This window comes from Hylobates moloch, unplaced genomic scaffold (genome assembly GCF_009828535.3).
Source record: "Hylobates moloch isolate HMO894 unplaced genomic scaffold, HMol_V3 SCAFFOLD_14, whole genome shotgun sequence".
Taxonomy (NCBI): Eukaryota; Metazoa; Chordata; class Mammalia; order Primates; family Hylobatidae; genus Hylobates; species Hylobates moloch.
The window spans coordinates 100343460-100369405 of NW_026652289.1; the positions used below are offsets into that span (position 1 = coordinate 100343460).

Consider the following 25946-nt stretch of genomic DNA (forward strand, 5'->3'; position numbering starts at 1 on the left):
GAATAAATACACGCTTTGTGGCATAGTCACACAATGGAATACTACTCAGCAATTAAAAGAAACCCATACATACATAGAGGAACATGGATGAATCTAATAAATATTATACTGAGCCATATAAAACACCTAGAAAAGTTCATTCTGTATGATTTTACTTATGTGAAGTTCTACAGTAGATAAAATTAATTCATGGTAAAGGAAAAATTAGAAAAAGTATCTCTCTCAGGATGAGACTCTCCTGCTGACTGTGAAGGATCATCTACAGACAACATAATGCAATGCTCCATTTCCCCCTTTCAGGAAAGAATTTTGTCCACTACTGGGAGTGCAATGCAGTGCAGCACAAAGCGTGGGTGTCTGTCAGCATTCGGTGTCTGTGCCCTTGGGTATGATTGCTTAGGCTGAAGGAAATATCACTTCTCAAGGTCATACCAATTGCCAGGGACAGCCCATATCTAGACACTAATCAACATGGGGATATTAAGGCCCAGTCCCTTCCCCCAACCTGGGACAGCTTTGATTGGTCATTCTATCTTCACAACTCTTCAGCATTGCAGTTCAACTTTCCCTCTGCCCAAGCTGTTTCCTTCCCATCTGTTCCCTTCCATAGATGTGAATCACAAAAGCACTCCCTAATAAAGTGGTTCTTAAAAACATGATTCCTGGACTAACAGTATCAGTATTCCTGGGAACTAGTTAAAATGCAAATTTATGGGTCCCACTACAGACCTACTGAATCAGACAGCAGAAGCACCAGCTACACATGAAGAGCTTCCTATCAACTTTTTGTGCCCCACTCTTAAACATACTCAGATGGATAGACAACTGGAAAAAACTCTCCAATATGAAAGACAGGAAAAAAGAGGGTGAAACCCTTACTTGGAAGAAATAACACTATGCAAAAAGAAAACAAAATTTTAATCCTCACAAAGGTTAAGGGAAGACACTGCATTCAAGAAACACAAATTGGATACTATATATATATATAGTATTTATATATATATAGTTTTAAAGTATATTCAGAAAATTAAAAAGAGACATCTTAGAAATTAAATCTATTTAGGCTGGCTATTTTCTGTTTGCTCTTTGAAATCACTCTCTACCCTCTGTGATAACCCAGGAAGCTGGACTTTTCACCATCAGTAGGGCTCCCTTCCTCTCTGGCCAATGTTTGTCACTGGACAAAGGTAGGAATGTAAAAGAAGAGAAAGGACCTGGTTCTCTCTGACAGGCAATGAGTTAGTGGTTTGGGTAACTGCGGTTTTTCTCAGCAGGTTTTGTAATATCTTTTTGAGTCAATAAATTATAAGTTCCTAAAACTTTGATTAAAAAATTAAATATATGAAAACTCAAGTAAATAAAATTTCAAATAAAACCTCAAAGTTATCAAAAAAGAAATGGAACTACCTATGGACAAAGGAGTTAGAAGAATATATTTGCAATTATCTATCTTTTTACCGTTACTCCAACTAGTTAAGAAAGCATTTTCAGCAGCTGGAAAAATATGCACAAAAATACACGTATCACTCAATAATAAACAACCAATGCACATCTGAGCCTGCACTTTATAAAAGTAGATAATATTTGACTTTTAAATATTTCATAATTTAAATGTTCATTTATTATTTTGGGGTTTCTTAAACAATTTTATTTTATACATGTTTATTTCAATTCAAATTTTGACAGACTAAAAGACTGTATTTTATTAGAGTCCATTTATAGGCAATTTTGCAACACTGATTTCTTGTGGAAAAAAAAAACCAGACAGATAGTAATTATTACGATCTGTGGAACTGAATGACCAGGAAAACTGACCTCTTACTGCAAACCAAGCACATGGAGATAAGCCCACCCAGACAGCAGCAGCGTCTTGATGATCAGCTGAATGGAGATATAACATCTTATATGGTGCCCAGAAGGTAGGGTAAGGCTCAAGGCTGCAAGGGGCAAAATGTTCTCATAAAGGCAAGATTCAGGTGCTGCTTGCTGGAGCACTCCACAGACACACCCTGTCTGTCCCAATGGCTTGTGACTGCCACACAGCAACAATGAACACAATACACTCTCACTCTCACTCTCAGAGCAAGTATCTTCCCCTTATGAGAGAATGAATTCAGGCAATTCTTTACAAAAATGACAGCATTTGTTCCAAGGCACCAACAGTATAAAGCTTTTTAGAAAATACACAGAAATAAACAGACTAAACATGGGAATTAGTTCTTAATGGTAGAATCTGTTACTACTGTAACTAGTGTAATAATAACTTCAGATAGATTACAATCGAAATGCTTATCAAATAGACTGTGCTGTATGAGGGAATGTCTGACCAAAGAGTATTCTCACAGGCACTTTGGGTGCTAGCTGGTAAGTGCTCACAGGGGTTCTTCTCAGTGCCAGAGAAGCTGAGCATCACATGTATTTGTAAAATCCTTCTCCAGACTTCTTGCCAAGCTTCTTCTCTGCCATCAGCTTTTTTAAGGATGGGCTGGGCTGAAATATGGGGTTCTTTGTATCTATTTCATGCCATCCATCCATGATGAACTGCACAGAATCCAGCCCAACGTAATCTAGAAGCTCAAGTGAGTCGATGGGGTACCTGGCTCCTAACTTCATAGCAGTGTCAGTGTTTTCCTTGGATACGTCACCTCATTCATGCAGCCTGACTGCTTCCATGAGGTGTTGAATCCTGAGACAGCTGACAATAAACCCAGGAGTGTCCTTGCAAGAAACAGGATGCTTTCCCAGGGTTTTGCTCAAGTTTACCAAAGATTCAAATGTCTTTCGGGTGGTCATTGGTGTTTTAAAGACCTCTACAAATTTCATCAGGGGCACTGGGTTGAGTAAATGGAGGCCAGCAAATTGGTCTTGTTTGGTGGTAGCATTGGCTATGCTTGTAATTTTCAAAGAGGAAGTGTTGCTGGCAAAGTTGTATGTTCAGCAACAAACTTGTCCAACCTCTTGGAGAGCTTGATTTTCACCTTTAGATTTTCTACAATGGCCTCTACCACCAGGTCTGTGCTGTGGACTACGGATATTGCATCTCTGCTGGTTGATATGCTGCTTAGGGTTTTCTCCACAAATTCATCAGCAGCCTTAGTGTTTTCTACAAACTACTTCTTTGTCACTTTCCTAAGGCTTTTCTCAATTCCCTCTTTATATTTTGCCAAGATGTCCTCTGTCTGGTCTAGCAACACTACTGTGTGGCCAGTCACTGCAGCAACCTGTGTGATGCTGATGACCATCATGTGCTTGATGATGATTTTTCTTGCCCAAGGATGTGGACAAGGCAGGCAAAGAATGCATGAACTGCCTGGTGATGAAAGCCCTGGTGCAGTGGCAGTGGCGACTGCAACAAGACCAAGGCAGGAAAGGCGCGTGTGGTGTGGTGTGGGGACCAGCAGACGGGCAGCCTCTGAGGCCATTTTTTATTTTTGAATAAAACGATCTTACTAATTTTATCTGCAAATAAGTTTTGTTCAAATGACAATGTATGCTCAACATTAATATTTTTCTAATTTTTTAAATTGATGATTGTTGATAATTGATATGACAGGCATTGAACTTCCTGTTTTGCTGATTTTTAACTTTAACTTTTACAAAAATTTTAATTAAATAGCATCAGTCTGGTATTTTGGTATTAGATTTTAAAAAACAAAATATCAGTACCATAATTGTGCTGTGGTATCATAACTATTACATTTATGGAACATGCTAACTACTCATCTTCTAAATCTTTCAAGATTTACATCTCAAGTCATATTACCAGAATGTTATTGATATAAAGTAGGAGGGAAGTGGGGGAAAACACCAGCAATAAAGCAGATAAAAATTTAAGCAACAGAGATATAGCTTGAGAAAGCATATTGTGTTTTCTCTAAATCAAACTATAGGGTAAAGCTAGATAAAGCTTTCTTATCTAGGGGGCTACACACAAGAAATAATAAATTTTAGGAAGCACGTGTTTAAAAATTAAAAAAAGTCTAATCCTACTTTCTCACAAAGAAATGTTACAAAAATACCATGTAATATTTCCCTTTATTCAAATTTAAACATGATACAATAAATAAATTAGCAGTCATGGGCCAAACACATATAGTATATAATACAATGTAAGTAACAGTATGACAGAAAGAACATTTAGATATCTTGTTTGCTAGAAACATTTCAGAATCTGTTTCCCCAGTTTCAACAAATTGTTGATAAACTATTTTTTACTGCAGAAAATATTCTAGCAGACTCTCACTTACCCCTTCCAACACCTAGTTTAGCCTCTATCCAAAAGTTCAATGCTATTTTTACATTTATTTGGAGTCCTTAAGTCTGAAGTCAGAGTGACTCACAATTCCTATATACTTGATTCAAATTTCTTGTGTTGTAGAAACAGAGGTATCTGTGAATACCAGATACTAGATTTAACCCAAAGACAATCTGAGATAGAGGAGGTACACTATAACAGATCAACTAGAAGAAGCTCTTTCATTCTATCCTTACCACGACACATCAAACTCTTAGCTTCTACCCCTATAAAATAATTAATTCTGTTAAAAACACATTGACTTCAGATCCCTTTTGCAGGTTGTGACTTGGCTCACAGTCCATCATAGCAAAACTTATTTTTACCTTATACTTGCTTATATTAAATGAAAACTATTTAGTTTTACTTTTGTTTGCTCATATGCTATAAAACAAAATTTTTTATATTTAAAAAATAACAATAGTCACAATAGTGGCTAATGCTAAAAAAAGGAAATAAAAAACATTCGGAATCACACCATGAAGACATTTAAATTCATTTGCTTTGTCTTCTTAAAAATAATGGATTCTGTTGGTAAGGATGGGGAGAAAGTGGAATCCTTGCACATTGCTTGTGGGAATGAAAGATGGTACGGCTTGAAAAACTTGACATATCTTCAAAAAGCTAAAACAGAGAATTACCACTTGACCTAACAATTCCACCCAAAGAAATAAAAATAGGAATGCAAACAAAAACCTCTACACAAATGTGCTGATGTTCATAGCAGCACTGTTCACAAGAGTCAAACGGAGGAAACAACCCAAATGACCATTGATGGATGAACAGATAAACAAAATGTGATATAGTATTAAAATGAAATATTATTCAACCATAAAAAGGAATGAAGTACCAACACATGCTACAATACGGATAAACCTTGAAAACTTTATGCTAAGTGAAATAAGGCAAACATAAAAGGTCACACATTGTATGACTCCCTGTATACAAAATCTCCGGAATAGCTATATCCAGAGAGATAGAAAGCAGACGAGTGGTTGGTTGGGGTTGGGGAAATGAAGAGTGACTGCTTAATGCATATTCCTTTTGGATGATGAAAAATGTTCTGGAACTAGATAGAGGTGATGGCTACATAACACTGTAAAGTTACTAAATGCTACTGAATCGTACACTTTATGTGGTTAATTTTTATGTTATTAATTTTACTTAATAAAAGATAATTAGGATCATAAAATTAAGAAAAAACTTCCTTTAGATACTACTAGTGCCTAATCAACAGATTCCAAACTATCAATTCTGTTTCTCTCTGTAATCCAAGTTGCCTTTGAAATAGTCATTGTTCTTAGTGTTTGCCTGCTCTTATGAGTTTTAGAGACTCTACTTTTCATGAAAGGAAATTAACCAAAGACCAATGTTTCTCAACCAGGTACTGACATTTAGGATGGCACCCTGCTTTACTTTATGGGTTTATCAGATGCATTATAAGATGTTTGGAATTGTACAGTGGTGTTCACTAAACGCCAGCAGTGCTTCCTAGACATTCTGACAACTAAAATTGCCCCACATTATTTCCACATGTTCCTAGTTGAGAGCCACTGCTCTAGAACAAAATGTCATATGCTATATATTGTGTTACACTGTAAGAAGTTCCCTAATATACACAACTCAATGCTCTACAAATGAGTCATTTCGAAAGCTCACACATTTTTATGTATGGAAAGTAAACTTCTTGCTTTTGACATAGGATGCTATAAAGATTTATTGATTTTATTGTTGTTCTAAACATAAAAACTAATTTCAACCAGAAGAATGAACTTTATCATAAGGTAACTTGTGCCTGATATTTGATTACTAGATCATATTACTCAAATGAATTTTCAACTTCTATTAATAACATTATTTCATTCATATATTTTCTTTGCTTTTTAAAAAATATTATCAGGTTCCAAATATATAGGAAAGTCATAAAGAATAATATAACACCCATGTACTTGCTAGCCAGTTTGAACAAACTTGAACTTTTTCCTTTTTTCTTTAAGGAAGAAAACTTTACGGATAAAGTCCCCATGGGATCTTTTCCTATCTCATTCCACCATTCCTTTCTCAGTGGTGACTGCTATCCAGAAGTTGTTATTATTCCCATGAATGTATATACATTTACTACAAATGTTGACTATCTCCATAAACAATATAATAGTTTTATTTACTTCACAGGCATGAAGTTCTGCAGCATGTATCACTCTTTTTAAAAAAAAATTTACTTAATAGGCATTAGAAGTTTATTTGGATACATTCTAGTTTACCCATTTTAACTGTTACATAGAAGTGTGGATTCAATTGTGTGTCCAGACCCCTCCCCAGATTTGTACGTTGAAGCCCTAACCCCCAAGTGCTGTATCTGATGGAACGGATACAGCACTCGGAAGGAATCAACCCTGCTGGCACCTTGATCTTAGACCTCAAGCCACCAGAACTGGTAAAAAAATAAAAAAATAAAAAAATAAATAAATAAATTTCTATTAAGCCATCAAGTCTGTGGTACTTTGTTATGGTTGCCCTAGCAAACTAATATGCACAATATTCCATTGTTTGAACATATCGTTTTATTTATTCTTTAATAATGGGCTCTTACAGTATTTCCAGCTCTGTACTGTAACATACAACATTGCAACAAATGTTTGGTATGGAGATCTTGTTATTCATATTGCAGGACTTTTTCTTGGACACATACACAAATATACCCACACGCACTACAGTATGTTGATCTTCAACTTTCTAATTATTGCCAAATTGCCTTTCAAGGTAATTTTGGCCAATCTATACTCCATCAGCTGTGTATAAGACTGATTTCTCTCTATCCTCTCCAAAATTGGTAATGACAGACTTCTGCCAATCGGAAGGGTATGAAATATTTTGTTTTAAAATGCATTTTTTTTTTCAGTGATGTTGAACACCTTAATGTATTTGCTGACCACTAAGTTTTCTTCTGTGAATTGCCTACTGATATCCTTTACCCCTTTTTCTACATGGTTGTTTTTATTATTTTATTTACTAATAGGAGCTCTTTTTATACTTTAGATACTAATCTTTTGTCAATTACTTGAGTTACATTGCCATCAGCAGCATGTTGCTTTTTAACAGTGTTCATTGTCCAAGGAAAATTTTTATTTTAATAGTCAAATATTTTTCTTTATGAAAAGTACTTCTGACGTGTTTTAAAAAATCTTCCTCACCGTGAGCTCACAAAGTTATTTTATTTTCTTCTAAACTTTTGCTTTTCACATTTGGGGGCTGAGTTTTTCTGGATTCTATGTGTGATGTGATAGTTTTTTTTTCATATAGATAATGAAATGTCCCAGTGGGCCATCCCTTCCCTTGCACACAAGGCCTATGTCTTGTTAACCTGCTTCCTGAGTCTAGCACTTTGCCTGGTACACATTAGGCAATTGTAAACATGTGACCAATAAAAGGAAGGATGGAAGAAAGAGAAGGGAGAGAAAGGGAAGCAAAGTAGGGATAGGAGTGTGGAAAAAAAGTATTTGGATCATGGTCTTTGATACAAACTATATATTAGAACCACAGAAGTCAAAGGGTATTAAAACAGATTCAAGGGGTGGACTGCAGGAAGATGGGCTTTCCAGGATTCTGGAAAGCTAGAGGTAAATATATCACTTAAGTGCATCTGGGCACTGACTCTGCTTTCTCTCCTCCAGGATGAGAATATGGCCTTGCTAGTGCTGAATTAGTTCAAAATCCAGAAAATTGTGATGTTATAAATATCATTTATTAAGTCTTTGCAGAATGTTCAAGAAAGCCTAGGTACAAAAGGGCAATGATATATTCAGAACTTGACACAGCAATGCTAGCTGAACCTTTCCCGTAGGGACGGTGGCTATATGTACCACAGGAAACCTAAAGAGATGGGAAAAACTTTTTTAGATATACTGTATTTGCTACTATTCAGAATAGTCATTTGGTTTCTACATTCCTTAACTAAATAATTTAGGAGCATACAACAGGTGGGTAATAGTCTCTTCCCAACAATCCCTAACCTGAAGTTCAAAGGCGAATGCTGTAGTGGAGGCAGTATAAAAAAGAAACAGAAGAATGGGACCTAGAATGACTTTTGCCTCAGACGCCCTCAAAAGAAAAACATCTCTCCCTAGAGCAACATGTCTAGTTCAGTATAGTCAAGGAAGTATGTTCCATTAGAGTAAAAGGGGCTCAGCCTCCCAATGTAAGTACGCAATACCACCTACAAAGTATTCTTGCTGAAATATTGAAACATATCTCTATTTAACTACCAATTTATAGTAATAAAGGGGAAGAGGAATATGCTACATAGCACCATGAAGATAAAGTCAGCAAATCCAGACTGTGGGAAACTCCACAGGACAAAGGATCCAATTTCTTCAACAAATAAAAAACTTCAAGAAAAAAATTTTTAAAGGGATCTAGAGTTTAAGAGATATCCACCAGTAGCCATAAGGACACTGATTCAAACAAACTGTAAATGGGATATGATGTCTGGGATTCCCTTCAAAATAACCAATGAAGAATTACAGATAAATAAGATTAGCTATGAAACTAATTGTTAAAGTTGAATAATAAAGACCTGAGAGTTCAATGTCTTTTCTCTCCTTTTGTATACATTCGAAATTTTTTACAATGAAAAGTTAAAAGTGGGGGCTGGGTGTGGTGGCTCAGGCCTGTAAACCCAGCACTTTGGGAGGCCAAGATGGGAGGATCACTTGAGGCCAGGAGTTCAAGACCACCCTGTTCAACATAGCAAGACCCCATCTCTGACAAAGGAAAAAAAAAGTTAAAAGAGAGGAAGGACTTAGCAGATCCTTTTAAAAGGAAAAGCAAATAAACCATGTAGGACCTACAGCTAAGAGACTGGAGTCTGAGACCTAAAAACCTTCTGATATTGATTTAAACTGTGAAAAACTTAAAATTTACAAGAGAAGGCTGTAAATCAAAGATTCAACCACTATAACCAGTCTACTGAGTGACTGTTAATCAGTATTTACTTAAGTTACCACTGAGTGATACTGAAAGAATATTATTTGAAAGTATAGGATATGATGACTCATTTTTGCTTTCTAATGAGTTATTTTCCTTTTTTGCTGTCCTTCCACGTATAGGTATCTTTCCTTATGTGATTGCTGGTTGCTCCAAATGCTGAATTTTACCACTGTAATATTTAAAAATAACTCATTTGCCCTAACAGGATTGTAAAAATACGTATTTTGGGGAGGCAGAGTACTGAACAAATTGTGCTGCTCTCTTTAGTCTCAATCTATATGCCTTCCCTGTTTTCTTCAATGCAAGCATTTTCAGGTTGATATTAATATTAAAAGCTCAAAGAGTCAACAGGATTCAAATATGTCAAATAACAGGAAAGCATTTGCACATATAATATACTCCTTAAAGTTAAGAAGATCTTCAAATAAATTTATCTAGTAAGAAACACCATGGTAAATATAGCAGGAACCAAAAACATGGTCTTGACAGGAAGAATTCCAATTCTGCAACTACTAGCTGTATGCCCTTACCTTAGATGAATCATTTTTCCACTGAGGCATACATCTCATCGAGTTTTTTAAATAAAGATTCAACATTTACATAAAAAGCCATATTGTAATAACAAGCATGTAATAGGTTCTTAATAAATGCTACATTAAAACTAAATCTAGTCTAACCCTTTCATTTACAAATTAGGATAAAAAAATGACTTGTACAAGGTCACACACTGATTTTTATTTGGCTCCATTATCCAGTTTAAAATGCTATGATTATGTCTGATAATAATGCCTCCACTTTACACTGGGATTTTAATCAAGAAGAACATTTTGTGTCCCAGTCTTACCATGTTGGAACTTCCTTTGTCATAGAAACATTATATATTGTCAGTAAATAAGCTGAATTAAAGGTCAATGCCCTCTAGTGCTGAACCTTCAGAGGTAGGTGCAGGTTTCAAATACAGGCAAATTTACCTAGTCTACAGAACAGGAAACAATCTCCATAAAAATAATGAAATGAAAACATGAGATCGCTGCATGCACAGCGACCCATCTGTAAGGATGACTGTTCTCTCTGGGAGATGAGATTTTAAGCCTTTACTTTCTTTTCAAACGTTTAAAAATCTTTTTAAACTTTTTGTTACTGTTTAAGTTTTTATAACATATAAAACATTTAAAAAGAAGCTAAAACACAGGGCAAGATAACATCACTGGATTGCACAGTGGGGAAAACAACTCTTCTTCCCCTACTGCATAGTTTCAGAGGAAGTTACAAACCATGCAGCTTAGTATCTAATGTTACATTAAGAAAAAGTTGTAGAAGTGCCGTAATCCCAGCACTTTGGGAGGTCAAGGTGGGCGGATCACGAGGTCAGGAGATCGAGACCATCCTGGCCAACATGGTAAAACCCGGTCTCTACTAAAAATACAAAAATTAGCTGGGCGTGGTGGTGCATGCCTGTAATCCCAGCTACTCGGGAGGCTGAGGCAGGAGAATTGCTTGAATCAGGGAATCAGAGGTTGCAGTGAGCAGAGATCGCACCACTGCACTCCAGCCTGGCAAGTGAGACACTGTCTCAAAAAAAAAAAAAAAAAAAAAAAGAAAAAGTTGTGTCAGAGATAAGGCAGATCGTTAAATTGAGAAAAACGAGGGGATAAATGTGACTTCAATTTTTTCAATGTACTTTAGGTGTCACCAATATAGGTGACATGCTTTGTATGTACAAGTCTTTTTTTTTTTTTAACTGAAAAGCATTAAACCAGCCCATGGTATTAGGTGCTTAACTGACTATAAAAAAGAAAACCAAAATGGAAATGGTTTAGAGAGCTGAAGTTAAAATGAGAATTCCATTAAGGTGGCATATCCCGGTAATGGTGCTTAATGGGAAGACTACGGACTATACCAGTGTCTCATATAAATTAATATGAGAACATTTCTTAAAACTGTAGCTAAAATAGCCTACAGGTATACTTGTAAGACATGACTTATTACTCTTTTCTAGAGTTAACAGTTTATTAGGGCAGTAAAGGGTTCAGTATCCCAAATCTGATCCAAAAAATAAAGTCGCCAAGTTCAATGTCCTGTAGTCCTCCACTTAAACCCAAGAATCACAGAACTTTTCTTATCACAGAAGGCAAAAAAAAATACGAAAACCAATTTGATAGTTAATATTAAAATTCTCTTCCACAAGGCAGTAAGGGAACCAAAGGAAAGAAAATCTAGCCTAAAAGCATTTCAATCTATAAAGGAGAAGGCTATCTAAGGAGATCAAAAAATTATGAAGTAATCTCCTCAATGTTCAAATGATAGTCTAGAGAGGAAGATATCAAAACTGATATATTTTTAAAGATAGAAGAGTTATTAGTGGAAATAGGTAAGATAATTTATTAAGGATATAGTTAGAAACGTCTAGATTTTTCATTTTTCTTCCTGTGCCTAAAGCATAATTCTATGTAGGAATGTCTGGTAGTAGTCTCTTTTTGGGCTACTTCAAAGCGATGTATGGATAAGAAATCATTTGTTTTTTGGCCAAAAGTTTAAAAAACACTGGCTGGGCGTGGTGGCTCACGCCTGTAATCCCAGCACTTTGGGAGGCCGAGACAGGCAGATCACGAGGTCAGGAGATCGAGACCATCCTGGCTAACACAGTGAAACCCCGTCTCTACTAAAAATACAAAAAAATTAGCTGGGCACGGTGGCAGGCACCTATAGTCCCAGCTACTTGGGAGGCTGAGGCAGGAGAATGGCGTGAACCTGGGAGGCAGAGCTTGCAGTGAGCCGAGATCGCGTCACTGTACTCCAGCCTGGGCGACAGAGCGAGACTCTGTCTCAAAAAAAAAAAAAAAAAACCACACAGCCACACAGAAAAACTGCCTAGTAACACAATTTTTCCCTAGACCAGAAAGCTTTATAAAAACCTAGATAATCACTTCATGGGAAAAGTGCCTAGAGTCTCACTATCCAATAGAAATATAATACAAACCATAGCAATCTTAAATTACCTAGTACATTAAGAAGTAAAAAACATATTACATTTAGTAAAATATTTTAATATGTCAAAATATTAACATTTTGATATGCAATGAATATAAATATTGAGATAGTTAAGATCTTTTTCATACTAAGTCTTTGAAATCCAATGTGGATTTTATATTTACAACACATCTCAATTTGATTTAGCCACATTTCAAGTATTCAACAGCCACATGCAACTAGTGGCTGCTGTACTGGCCAGTGTATGTCTATGGCACAGCATGTCTCATGGGCTATACTTAAAAGTTTGGGCCAGCAGCTGTAGCTCACACCTGTAATCCCAGCACTTTGGGAGGCTAAGGCAGGAGGATTGCTTGAAGCCAGGAGTTTGAGACCAACTTGGACAACACAGCGAGATCCTGCCTCTACAAAAAAATAAAATAAAATAAGCAAGCCAGGTGTGGTGATGTGTGCTTATAGATCCAGCTATGTGGGATGCTGAGGCAGGAGGATGGCTTGAGCCAAGGAGTCTGAGGCTGCAGTGAGCTATCATTGTGCCACTGCACTCCAGTCTGGGCAACAGAGCAAGACCTTGTCTCTAAAAAAGAAAAAGAAAGTATAATGACTGTCTCAGAGGTGAGCATACAGAGACAAAAGAGGTCATCTATTATTCTGACAGGGCTCACATCTAAAATGTATATAAAACTGCCAATCTCTTGGGCAGACTGCCATCAATCATGATACATGCAGATTAATTCCTTTCTAGATTTTACTAGGACAGCAAAGTGATCAGTATCTCAATATCTGCCCTCCCCCCACCAAAAAAAAAGTGACTAAGCTAATATCTTATTGCTCTTCACTTAAAACCAAGAATCACAGGCACAGATAATAAGGCATTTATGTATTACAGTCAGTAAGGGATTATAATATAACATGGGCAGGAGTAAGTTGTCAAATATAAAAGGTATCTCAAAACGTGAGAAGCCAACCATATGACAACCTGGAACAGATAGAAAGCTGCAAAGTTAGTATAGATTAGTGACATACTGCCAGTATTCTAGAAGTACACTTTGTGAAGACTAATATCCGTAGGTAACCCACAGAGAAAGTGGCTAATGTTCAGGTAAATTTAGGAATTGCTGGGTTAAATAAAATGAGCCAGGATTTTAATATTATTTAAAATTGGATTTTAATTTAAGGATTAAGTTCCCCTATCCTTATAGTACGAGACTGATCATGAAACTCTCAGAGACGTGTGAACCAGAGCAACTCCATCTTAAATAGGAGCTGGGTAAAATAAGGCTGAAACCTACTGGGCTGCATTCCCAGACGTTAAGGCATTCTAAGCCACAAGATGAGATGGGAGGTCAGCACAAGATACAGGTCATAAAGACCTTGCTGATAAAACAGTTTGCAGTAAAGCAGCCGGCCAAAACCCACCAAAACCAAAATGGCCACAAGAGTGACCTCTGGTCGTCCTCACTGCCACACTCCCACCCACACCATGACAGATTACAAATGCCACGACAATGTCAGGAAGTTACCCTATATGGTCTAAAAAGGGGAGCATGAATAATCTACCCCTTATTTAGCATATCATCAAGAAATAACCACAAATATGGCTAACCAGCAGCCCTCAGGGCTTCTCTGTCTATAGAGGAGCTATTATTTCATTCCTTTATTTTCTTAATAAACTTGCTTTCACTTTACTCTGTGGTCCTGCCCTGAATTATTTCTTGCATTTAATCCAATAACCCTCTCTTGGGGTCTTATTGGGACCTCTTTTCTGTAACAAAACCTTTTTTTTTTTTTTTTTGAGATGGACTTTCACTCTGTTGCCCCAGGCTGGAGTGCAGTGGCCCAATCTTGGCTCATTGTAACTTCTACCTCCCGGGTTCAAGTGATTCTCCTGCCTCAGCCTCCGAGTAGCTGGGATTACAGGTGCGTACCACCACGCTCGGCTAATTTTGTATTTTTAGTAGAGATGGGGTTTCACCATGTTGGCTAGGCTGGTCTCGAACTCCTGGCCTAAGGTGATCTGCCCACCTTGGCCTCCCAAAGTGTTGGGATTACGGGCATGAGCCACTAAGCCTGGCCTGATCACGAACCTTAATATGCTAACATATGTTGTATCCATTTGAGAGTGGGTTGGAGAGCTATCCTATACATCATTTCCCAAACTAATGAAAAAAAACACTTTATTTTCATGGATCATCTTGAGAAACTATTAGACCATGTTGGGGAATGCTGATTTAAAAGCACAGGTAAGGCTACTCCTACAAACCCAGGGAAAATCAGTGCTAGAGTATTTGTAAGCAATATGAGAGTATTGTAGGCTAAAGCTTTGAGGGTCTAGATCCTAACAATATTTTAATGTAAAGTCTAATAACTAAATGATCAGGAACACCTTTTTGATTTGATCAAAACCAAAAGGCAATGATCTACGGAGCTATACTATCTACCCATACCTACATTCAATGGAATATAGTATGAGTGTAATTAAAATCTTATCCCAAATAATCTTATTTTAGTCTTATGCTCTTAAGACCAGAAAAGGAACTTAATGAAATCAAATGGGAGTCAGGGTCAAACACTCAGCTTACTCTAAACCTGCTACAGTTCAAACTAGGCATGCTTAAGAATCTGTGAACCTCAAAGCACAAAGTTTAAAGAAGTAACTGACCAATGAGAATAAGTAGTATACATAGAAACGTCTGAAACGATCATATTGTCTAGAACCAAAAGGCACCTGAATGCCTATAAAGGCATCTATTAGGACAATAAAGGCAAAAGAGTATTTTCCCCTAAGAAGGAAGAGTTTTCTACGGCTTGTGGAGAGCATTTCAAAAATGTGAGACAAAGCACATACTCCAAAAAATATTGTCTAATTTCTCCAAATCCCTAGTCTGAATTTAGTGCTCTTTCTACATCACCAAAGGAGAGAGAACATAAAATGAAGTTGTGAGTAACACTTTAGTCTTCAGAACAGATAGCTGTAATTGCCAGTAGCAGGAAACTCATGTTTTGCTCATTCCAGTGGGTAGGAAAAGGCTGTCTTAATTTGCCTTTTCCTGAGAACTAAGAAGTCTGAACAAGTTTCTCTAGGTTTGTCAACACATTTCCTTTCTATGAAATGCCTGATTATGCTTTTTGCCCAAATTTTGTTTCTCTCTTAGAAATCTGTAAAATGTCTTTATCTCAAATACTAATCTTCTTTCAGTTATATTGCAAGTATCTTCTCTCACTTCTCCTCCCAGAGTGATTTTACCCTTTCACTCTCCTTATGTTGACACAAGTTTGACTAACAAAACTTTAAAATTGAATGTAAATGCCCAGATATTTTCACTAGAGATTTCTACTAAACATTTAAGAACTAACACCAATTCTACACATTCCTTTATAGAAAACAGAAGATGAGAGAAAACTTCCCAATTCATTTTATGAAGCTAGTCACTACCCTGCTATTAGCAGAGGACAGAAACATACATTAGTGAAGCATGACTAAGAACCTGGAAATAAACTCACTCAAATATGCTCAAGTGAGTTTTGACAAAAGTGAAAGTTATTAAATGCAGGAAAGACAGCTTTTCCAACAAACGGTGCTAAAGCAATCAGACGCTCATGGGTTAAAAAAAGAGATACCACCCCACATCCATTAGGATAGCTACTATTAAAAATAAAAAAAAATAAAAACCCAGAAAACTAACAAGTGTTAGTAAAGATGTGAAGAAAGTGGAATCCTTGTGTACTGCTGGTAGGGATGGAAAATGGTGTAGCTGTTATGGAAAACAGTATGGTGGTTCATCAAAATATTAAAATTACCATATGATCCAGCCGTTCCACTTCTGAGTATGTATCAAAAAGAATAAATGCACAGACTAGAACAGACATTTGTACACTAATGTTGGGAGCAGCACTATTCACAATAACCAAAAAGTGGAAGCAATGCATGTGTCTATTGATGGATAAATGGACAAAAAAAAATGATACACATATACAACAGAATATTATTCATCAGACATAAAAAAGAAAAATATTGTGATGCATGCTACAATATAAATGAACCTTGAAGACATTATGCTAAGTAAAATAAGCCAGTCACAGAAAAACACTCAATAACAAATGCTGGCAAGGATGGGGAGAAAAGAGAAACCACACACACTGTCAGTGGGACACAGTGGCTGGGGCACAATCATGATGGAGAATAGTTTGGAGGCTCCTCAAAAAACTAAAAATAGAGATTCCATAAGACCCAGCAATCCCACCGCTAGGTATATAGCCCAAAGAAAGGAATCAGTATGTCAAAGAGATACCTGCACTCCCATGTTTACTGCAGCACTATTAACAATGGCAAGATATGGAATCAACCTAAGTGTCCATCAGCAGATGAATGGATAATGTGGTACATATACACAATGGAGTACTATTCAGACATAAAAAAGAACAAGATCCTGTCATTGCAATAATATAGATGGAACTAGAGGTCATTATTTTAAGTGAAATAAGCCATGCACAGAAAAAAAACAGTACATGTTCTCACTTACTTGTGGAAGGTAAAAATTAAAACAACTGAATTCATGGGGAGAAAGTGAGAGAGAGAGAGAAGAAGGATGGCTACCAGAGGCTTGAAGGTTGGGGTGGGGGGCGGGTGTGGGGAAGTGGGGATGGTTAATAGTTACAAAAAAAATTAGAATAAGACCTAGCATTTGCTAGCACAACAGGGTGATTATAGTAAAAAATAACTGTACATTGAAAAATCACTAAAGTATGACTGGGCTGTATATAACACAAAGGACAAATGCATGAGATGATGGATACCCCATTTACTCTGATGTGATTATTACACTTTGCATTCCTGTATCAAAATATCTCGTGTTACCCATAAATATATACATGTACTATTAAAATAACTATGTCAAATAAAAAATTTAAAAAGACCCCAAACTAGACAAACACTGTAAGATTTCACTTTCATGAGGTACCTAGAGTAGTGAAATTCCAAGACAGAAAGTAGAACTGCGGGTATCAGGGACTAGAAGGAGAAGGAAATGAGGTGGTATTGTTTAATGGGTACAGAGTTTCAATTCTGCAAGATGAAAAGAGTTCTGTGGATGGCTAGTGTTGATGGCTACAATCAATGTGACTGTACTTAATGCTACTGAACTGTTCTCTTAAAAATGACTAAAGTGGTAAATTTTATCTTAGGTGCATTTTACTATAATTAAAACAAATTTTTAAAAAATCAACATCAAGCTAAGCCTCATACCTTACAGAGAAATTAACTCAAAATGGATCACAGACTTAAATGTAAAACATAGAAATACAAAACATTTGAGAAAAAAGCAATAAACTCTTTCAGATCTAGGGCAAAGCAAAGTTCTTAGACTTGGCACCAAACAAATTATCCATAGAAAGAAAAACTGATAAATTGGACTTGTGCTCTACAAAAGACTGTTAAGCAGATTAATTTTTTTTTTTTTTTTTTGAGAGGGAGTCTCGCTCTGTCGCCCAGGCTGGAGTGCAGTGGCGCAATCTGGGCTCACTGCAAGCTCCGCCTCCCGGGTTCATGCCATTCTCCTGCCTCTGCCTCTCCGAGTAGCTGGGACTACAGGCGCCCGCCACCACGCCCGGCTAATTTTTTTGTATTTTTAGTAGAGACGGGGTTTCACCGTGGTCTTGATCTCCTGACCTCGTGATCCACCGCGCCCGGCAAGCAGATTAATTTTTTAAAAAGAGCTAGGACTTCTGGTTTCTGGTCCAGCATGTAAGAAGCTGTAAGTCAACACTAACCCCTAAAAGAAAAAAAAGCTGAAAAAAACTGAAAAATCAACAACTCTTCTTAGGATTTGTCAGAGTGGGAAGATCAGGGGTCAAATCACAGACCCCCCAAATTGGAAAGACCAATAGGAAAATGCAGAGAATTGTAGCTTGCTGGAGCAGAAACCCACAAGCACAAACCTCCACGAGAATCTGTACCAAAGCAGGGAAACAAACTATAACTGATGAATTACAAGAGGCTCAGAATGAACAAGTCTGAGATAAACTCCAGGGAAATCCAGTAATCAAGCATCTCCACACTTTTACCTCCAAAAGCTTGACCAGGTTTTCCCAGTGAATATTTAAGAAAAACCTCCTCTGAATATCAGAGATAACTTTCATGCCTTAGGCAACGGAAGGAGAAAAGGAATCATTGTGAAATATGCCAAAGCATTCTGTTCCTAATAACGCGACCCTCAGGAGAAACTAAATCAACCACAGCCTATCCTGCTGGAGCTTTATCAGAGCATAACTGACCTGGGCAAAAGGCAAAACCCAACTGCAGACCAGTCTAGCCATCCTGTTCCAGGTAAGGGGGCACTGGAGAGACTGAGAAGCACTTGTGAAGTTTACAGGGCAGAGGTACAGGCTTTCTGAAAGACTGAGACCTCCAGATAACATTATAGAATGCTTCCCCCTCCATACCTTACTACCACATTACTAAAGGCCTGTTTACAGCAGATCCTTTTATTCAGTAACTTGTACCTGGTTATCAAGAAAAAGTTATAAGGCAGTAAAGGGCAAAATCCAGTTTCAAGAGCACAGCAAACAGCAAAAACATAGTCCAATGTGGCAGGGATGTTGCAATTATCAGACCAGGAATTTAAAATGATTATGATTAAGATGCTAAGGGTTCTAATGGATAAAGTACACAGACTGCAAGAACAGATGGGCAATATAAATAAATAGAAATTATAAGAACTAAAAGGAAATGTCAGAGATTAGAAACACTACCAGAAATGAGGTATAATTTTGATGGACTTAATGGTAGGCTGGACACAGCTGAGGTTAAAATCTCAGCTTGAGGTTTAACTCGGTAGAAACCACCAAATTTGAAAAGCAAGGAGAAAAAAGACTGAAAAAACAAAAGAAAACAAAACCCAGAACAGAGTATCCAAGAACTGTGGGACAACTACAAAGGGTGTAACATATGTGTAATGGAAATTCCAGAAGGATAGGAAAACGAGTAATACATGAAATTTCTGAAACAATAATGACAAAAGAATTTCCCCAAACTAATGTCAGACACCAAACCACGGATCTAGGAAGCTCACAGAACGTCAACCAACATAAATGTCAAAAGCAAAACAAAACAAACAAAAAAACTATACTTAGGCATATAATTCTCAAAACTACAGAAAATCAAAGATACTGAAAAAAATCTTGAAAGAAGCTAGAGGAAAAATGTACCATACCTATACAGGAGCCAAGATAAGAATTATATCTGATTCTCATAAACCATGCAAGAAGGAGAGTGGAGTGAAACACTCAGAGTGTCAAGAGAAAAAAAAAAAAACCCAACCTAGAATACTAATACCTGCAAAATTTTCTTTCAAAAGTGAAGAAGAAATATTTTCTCACAAAAACAAAAATAGAGGGAATTTGTTGCCAGTAGACTTGCCCTGCAAGAACTGTAAAAAGAATTCTTTAGAGAAGGAAAATAATAAAGGTCAGAACTCGAATCTATGTAAATAAGGAAAAAGCATCAGAGATGGAAAAAGTGCAGGTAAAATCAAGTTTTAAATGTTTCTTATTTTTAATTGATCCAACAGATAATTTGTTCAAAACAATCACAGGAACAATGTACTGAATTATGTATGCTTTTATACAGACACATATGCTTCTATATAAACAAAATTAATGACAGTAGTAATATAAGAAACCACAGGCAGGAATTAGGATTATTTTGTTATTATAATGTATTCACAGTACCTGTGAAGCAGTATAGCGTTATCTAAAAGTGGACCTGGATTAGTCGTAAATGTATACTGAAAACTCTAGGGCAAACAATAAAAAATGCAAAGAAAGAAATATAACTAGTATGGCCAATAAAAGAGATAAAATAGAATCAAATAAAATGCTCAGTCAAAACCACAAAAGGCAAAACAAAAAAGAGAGGAAGACAAAAATAAGAACAAAGAACAAGAACGATAAATAGAAAATAACAAATATGATAAATATTAATCCAACTATATAAATAATTACTTTGAATGTCAGGGGTCTAAATGCACCAAATGAAACACACTACTGTCAGAGTGGATCAAGAAATAAGACCCAATTGTATGTCTACAAAAACCAACTTTATTAAATACAAGGATACATACAAAGTATATGGATAGAAAAAGATATGTCATGCTAACACTAGTCAAAAGAAAGTAGGAGTTAACATTAATTTCAGATAAGGCAGGCTTCAAAGCAAGGGGAGCATTACATAGTGATAAATAGGTGAATGCTCCAAGAAGACATAACAATCCTAAATGTATATGAGCCTAATAATATAACTTCAAAGTATGTAAGGCAAAAACTGAGAGAACTGCAAGGAGAAACAGAATAGACTATTACACTTGAAGAGTTCTGAAGAGTTCAACATCCCTCTATCTGAAATGAACAGGTCCAACTGGTACGAAATCAGGAAGGACACAGTTGAACTCAACACCACCACCAACGGGATATAAAGGACTTTTATAGAGCACTTCATCCAAAAACAGCACATTCTTCTCAAGCTCACATGGAACATTCACCAAGACAGATCATATTCTGGGCATTAAAACACATCTTAACAAATTTTTTTAAAAATAGAAATTATACAGTATCTCCTCTCAGACCACAGAGGAATTAAATCATAAACAAAGATAGCTGAAAATTTCCAAAATATGTGGAAATTAAACAATGCACTTCTAAATAACACATAAGTCAAAGAAGAAATATTGAGAGAAATTGTAAAATACTTTAATTCAAATGAAAACACAACATGTCAAAATTTGTGAGAAACAAAAGAGTACTTAGAAAGAAATTTATAGCATTGAATATATATATTAGAAAAGAAGACCTAAAATCAATAACCTAAGCTTCCATCGTAAGAAACTAGGAAAAGAAGGGTTAAAAAAGAAAAAGATACACAGATTACTAATGCTGGAAATCAAAGATGGGACATCACTACAGATCCTCAGCCTTAAAAAGATAATAAAGGAATTACATGAACAATTCTATGCCAACAAATGTAATAACATACATTAAATGAACTAGTTCCTGGGTGACACAATCTGCAAAATTAGAAAATAGAAAATGTGAAAAGGGCTATAGCTGTTAAAGAAAATGAATCAATAATTAATAATCTTTCCAAACCAAAAGCAAAAGGTCCGGATGGGTTCAGTGGTAAGTTCTACAAAACATTTAAAAAAGAAAGTGTATCAATCCTCTACAGTCCTTTTCAGAAGAGTCACAGAAATAAAGCCAACTGATCTTTGACACAGGAGCAAAGGCAATACAACAAAGAAAAAACAGTCTTTTCAACAAACAATGCTAGAAGTGAACATCCACATGCAAAAACAAAACAGAAACACTAGAGACAGACCATACACTCATCACAAAAATTAACTCAAATGGATTACAGACCTACATGTAAAATGCAAAACTTTATCCTAGAACACAACATAGAAGAAAAACTAGATGACCTTGTGTTTGTGACTTTTTAGATATAACACCAAATGCACTACCCATAAAAGAAAGCATTGATGAGCTGGACTTCATTACAATTAAAAATTTCTGTTTTGCAGAAGACACTGCCAAGAGAATAAAAAGTTGAGCTACAGATGGAGAAAAAAATATTTACAAGACACGTCAGATAAAAGACTTACCCAAAATACAGAAAGATTCTTATAATCAACCCCATTAAAAAATGGGACAAAGACCTGAACAGATACTTCACCAAAGATGTACAGATGGCAAATAAGCATATGAAAGGATGCTCCATATCATGTGTCATCAGGAAAATGCAAACTAAAACACCAATGAGATACTAAACATACCTATTAAAATGGCCCAAATCCAAAATACTGACACCACCAAATCCTGACAAGGATGTGGATCAACCAGAGCTCGCATTCACTGCTGGTGGGGATGCAAAATGGAAGACATTTTGGCAGTTTCTTACAAAACTAAATAGATTCCTACCCTACGACCCAGCAATTGCACTCCATGAAATTTACTCAAAGGAGATAAAAAATACATTTACACGAAAACTGGTAAACGTTTTTAGTAGATTTTTTTGTAACAGTCAAAATTTGGAAGCAACACAAATGTCATCAGTAGGTGAATGGATAAACAGTGGTATATCTATTAATGGAATATTATTCAGTGCCAAAAAGAAATTAGCTATACAAGATAATGAAAAGACATCAAAGAAACTGAAATGCATATTACACTAAGTGAAAGAAGCAAATATAAAAAGGGTACATACTGTGTGATTACAACTATTGACACGCAGGGAAAAAGCAAAACTGGAGACAGTACAAAGATCAGTGGTTGCCAAGGGTTAGAGAGGAGGGAAGAATGTATAGTCAGAGCACAGAGGACTTTTAGGGTAGTAAACCTACTCTTTATGATACTTTAATGGTGGATACATGTCATTATATATCTGACCAAACCCATAGAATGTACAACACCCGGCGTAAAGCTTAATGTAAATTATGGACTGTGGGTTAATACTGTGTCAATGAAGGTAAACCAGTTTTAACAACTGTACCACTCTAATGTAGGATGTTGATAATGGGGAGGCTATACATGTGTGAGGGCAGAGAATGTATGGGAAATTCTGTATCTTCTGGTTCTTTTTCTGTGTGAATCTGAAACTGCTCTAAAAAATAAAATTTATTTTTTAAAAAAAGTTAATTAAAAAAGACAAGCTTTAGTGTAAAAAAAATTTCATACGTATATCCAACAAAGAAATATGTTAAAAATAGAGTATGTTAAAAATACTCTCAAAACTCAACAGCAAAAAAGCAATCAAATTAGGATGTATGTAAAATACCTGAAAAAATATATCACCAAAGAGTATATACAAATAGTAGAGATGTTTGTATAAATGGTAAACAACACATGAAAAGATATTTAACATCATTAGCCATTAGAGAAATACAAATACAACCACAATGAGATATCACTATATACTATATACCTGTAAGAACAGCTATTAGAGAGTGTCAATGCCAAATACTGTCAAGGATATTGAAAAACTGGATCACTCAGACATTGTCTGTGGGAATGTAACATGGTACAGACACTCTGGAAAAGTTTTGCTATCCTTTAAGAAATTAAACATGCAACTACCATGACCAAGCAATTGTACTCCTTGGTACAGTACATTTGTACATTTGTACATTTCTCCATTTATCCCAGAGAAATGCAGATTATGTTCACATAAAAACCTGTACATAAATGTCTACAGCAGCTTTACTCATAAGGGCCAAAAACTGGAATCAATCCAGATATCCTACAATGTGAGAATGGTTAAACTGTGATATTTCCATATCATGAAGTACTATTCCATAATAAAGAGGAATAAATTATTGATAACTAGAACAATCTGGATGAATACCCAGTGAATTATGCTGAGTGAAAAAAGCCCATCCCAAAAGATTACTTACGATCCTATCTACATAACATTCTTGAAGTGACAAAAGCTTTAGAAATGGGGGAACAGATTAGTGATTGCCAATAGTTGAGGGTGAAAGATAAGAAGTGGCTAGGGGTATGTATAGAAGGATACCATGAGGGATATTTGCAGTGACAAAAACGTTCTGTCTTGACCATATCAATGTTTTGGTTGTGATACTGTATGACGCTACAGATTTGCAAGACGACACCACTGGGGGACTGGGTAATAAAGGGTACACATGATCTCTCTTTATATTATTTCTTATGACTACATGTGAATCAACAATTACCCCAAAATAAAAAGTTCACCTAGAAAAAATTAAACACATGTATGTAATAATTTCCTTCCTGATATGTGCATTTGTATCCCTCTCTAAACTATCTTTTGTCCTGTAAAAACAAGTATATATTTTATTCTAGTATTTTTTAAGATTTTCTTTTACAATCTTTGTCACCTACAATTGATTGTGGATCAAGGGGTAAACCTGGATCCATTTCACTTTTTTTCTATATTGATAGCCCATGATCTTAGCACCATTAAATAGCCCATTGCTCCCATTATCTGAAAGCTCACCTCTGTCTTATATCAAATATCCATCATGCATGAGTTTTTTTCTAGGCTCAATTATTTTCCCTCACCTCCAGTTATTTAACCATATGCAAATACCAAACTGCCATAAATACTGTAATTATAGTAACTCTTGGCATTTGGTATGGCAAGTTCCTAACTTTGTCCTTCTGCTTTAGGAGCACTTTGGCTATTCTAGGCCATTTTTTCTTTCACCAAAAGCTTAAAATCAGACTGTCAGGTTTTTTGAAAAATATTTTGATTAAAATTTCATTGAATTTATATATTAAGAAGTAAAAAAATGTGTGATATTTATTTCAATGAACATGGAATATGTCTCCATTTATTTATGCCTACATTATTTAAAATCTTTCAATAAGGTTTTAAAATCTTCTATAATAAAGTCTTACATAACTATAGCTACATTTATTTCCAAGAACCTACTTGTTATTGAAAATGTTTAATTACACTATCGATTTTTATTGTATACAGAAATGCAAATGACTTTTGCTACATTATCTTCATAATTCTGTGTAGATTGAGTTTTCCATATAGACTATTGTATGGTAAGTTAGTTTCTAACTAAGTTTCACTCTTTTTTTTAACTTCTGAATATACTAAGAAATCTGTACATTTCTTGTTTCTAATTTTAACGAGTGTTTTAACTACAACTTCTTAATACATACAATTGTCCCTTGGTGGGTATCAAGGTACTAGGTCTATGACTCCCATGGATACCATGATCTGCAGATGCTTATATCTCTTATATCAAATGGCACAGTATTTGCATATAACCTATGCACACCTTCATTATTGTTAAATCATCTCTAGATTACTTATAATCAATACAATGTAAGTGCTATGTAAATAGCTATATCATGTTTTTAAAATCTGTATTATTATTGTATCATTTTATATTTCTTTTTTCAAATCCACAGTTGGTTGAACCCACAGATACAGAGGCTGACTGTTAAATCTATTGTAGTCTGTAGATACCATTCATCAAGTTAAAGAAGTCCCCTTCTATTCCTAACTTGCTAAGTGTTTTATCATAAAACACATATTCGATGTTATTTATTTTCCTTCATCAATTTAGATAATCAAATAACTTGTCTTCCCTCATCTGTTAATGTGGTAAATTATATGAACAGATTTTCTAATGAACCGACTTTGCCCTCCTGTAACAGACTCAAGGTGGCTAAGATGTTATTACCATTTTTAGACATTTGTGGCTTCAATTTGCTAATTTTTGTCTTAGATTTTCTGTTCCTATGTTTATGAGTGGGATCGTAAAATTAAAGGCCATTGTTATATTCTATTTGGATATCAAGATTATACCAGCCTCACAAAATGAGGAGGAATGTATATTTGCTATTTATTGCTGTGTAATAAACTACTCAAAAACTTAACAGTTTAAACAAACATTTTTTATTTAACAGTTTCTGTGTCAGAAACATAGGAGTCACTGAGGTGGGTGGGTTCTGTCTAACAGTCTATCCCGAGGTTTCAGTCAGAATATCAGCAGGAGCTGCATTATCATTTCCAAGATGGATCACTCACATGGCAGGAGGCCTTATACCTCATCACAAGAGCCTCTCTGTAGGCTTACCTCACGATGTGGTGGCTGCCTTCTGCCAGAACAAACAATTCAAGAGA

General features: G+C 35.8%; 1 protein-coding gene and 1 pseudogene across 1 annotated transcript in view; both read right to left on the reverse strand.

Moving 5' to 3' along the window:
* The window catches only part of RFX7 (regulatory factor X7), a 151874-nt gene that overhangs the window by 97785 nt on the left and 28143 nt on the right, over positions 1-25946 (reverse strand). The window lies entirely within an intron of this gene.
* LOC116481716 (hydroxyacyl-coenzyme A dehydrogenase, mitochondrial-like) lies at positions 1523-4703 on the reverse strand (annotated as a pseudogene).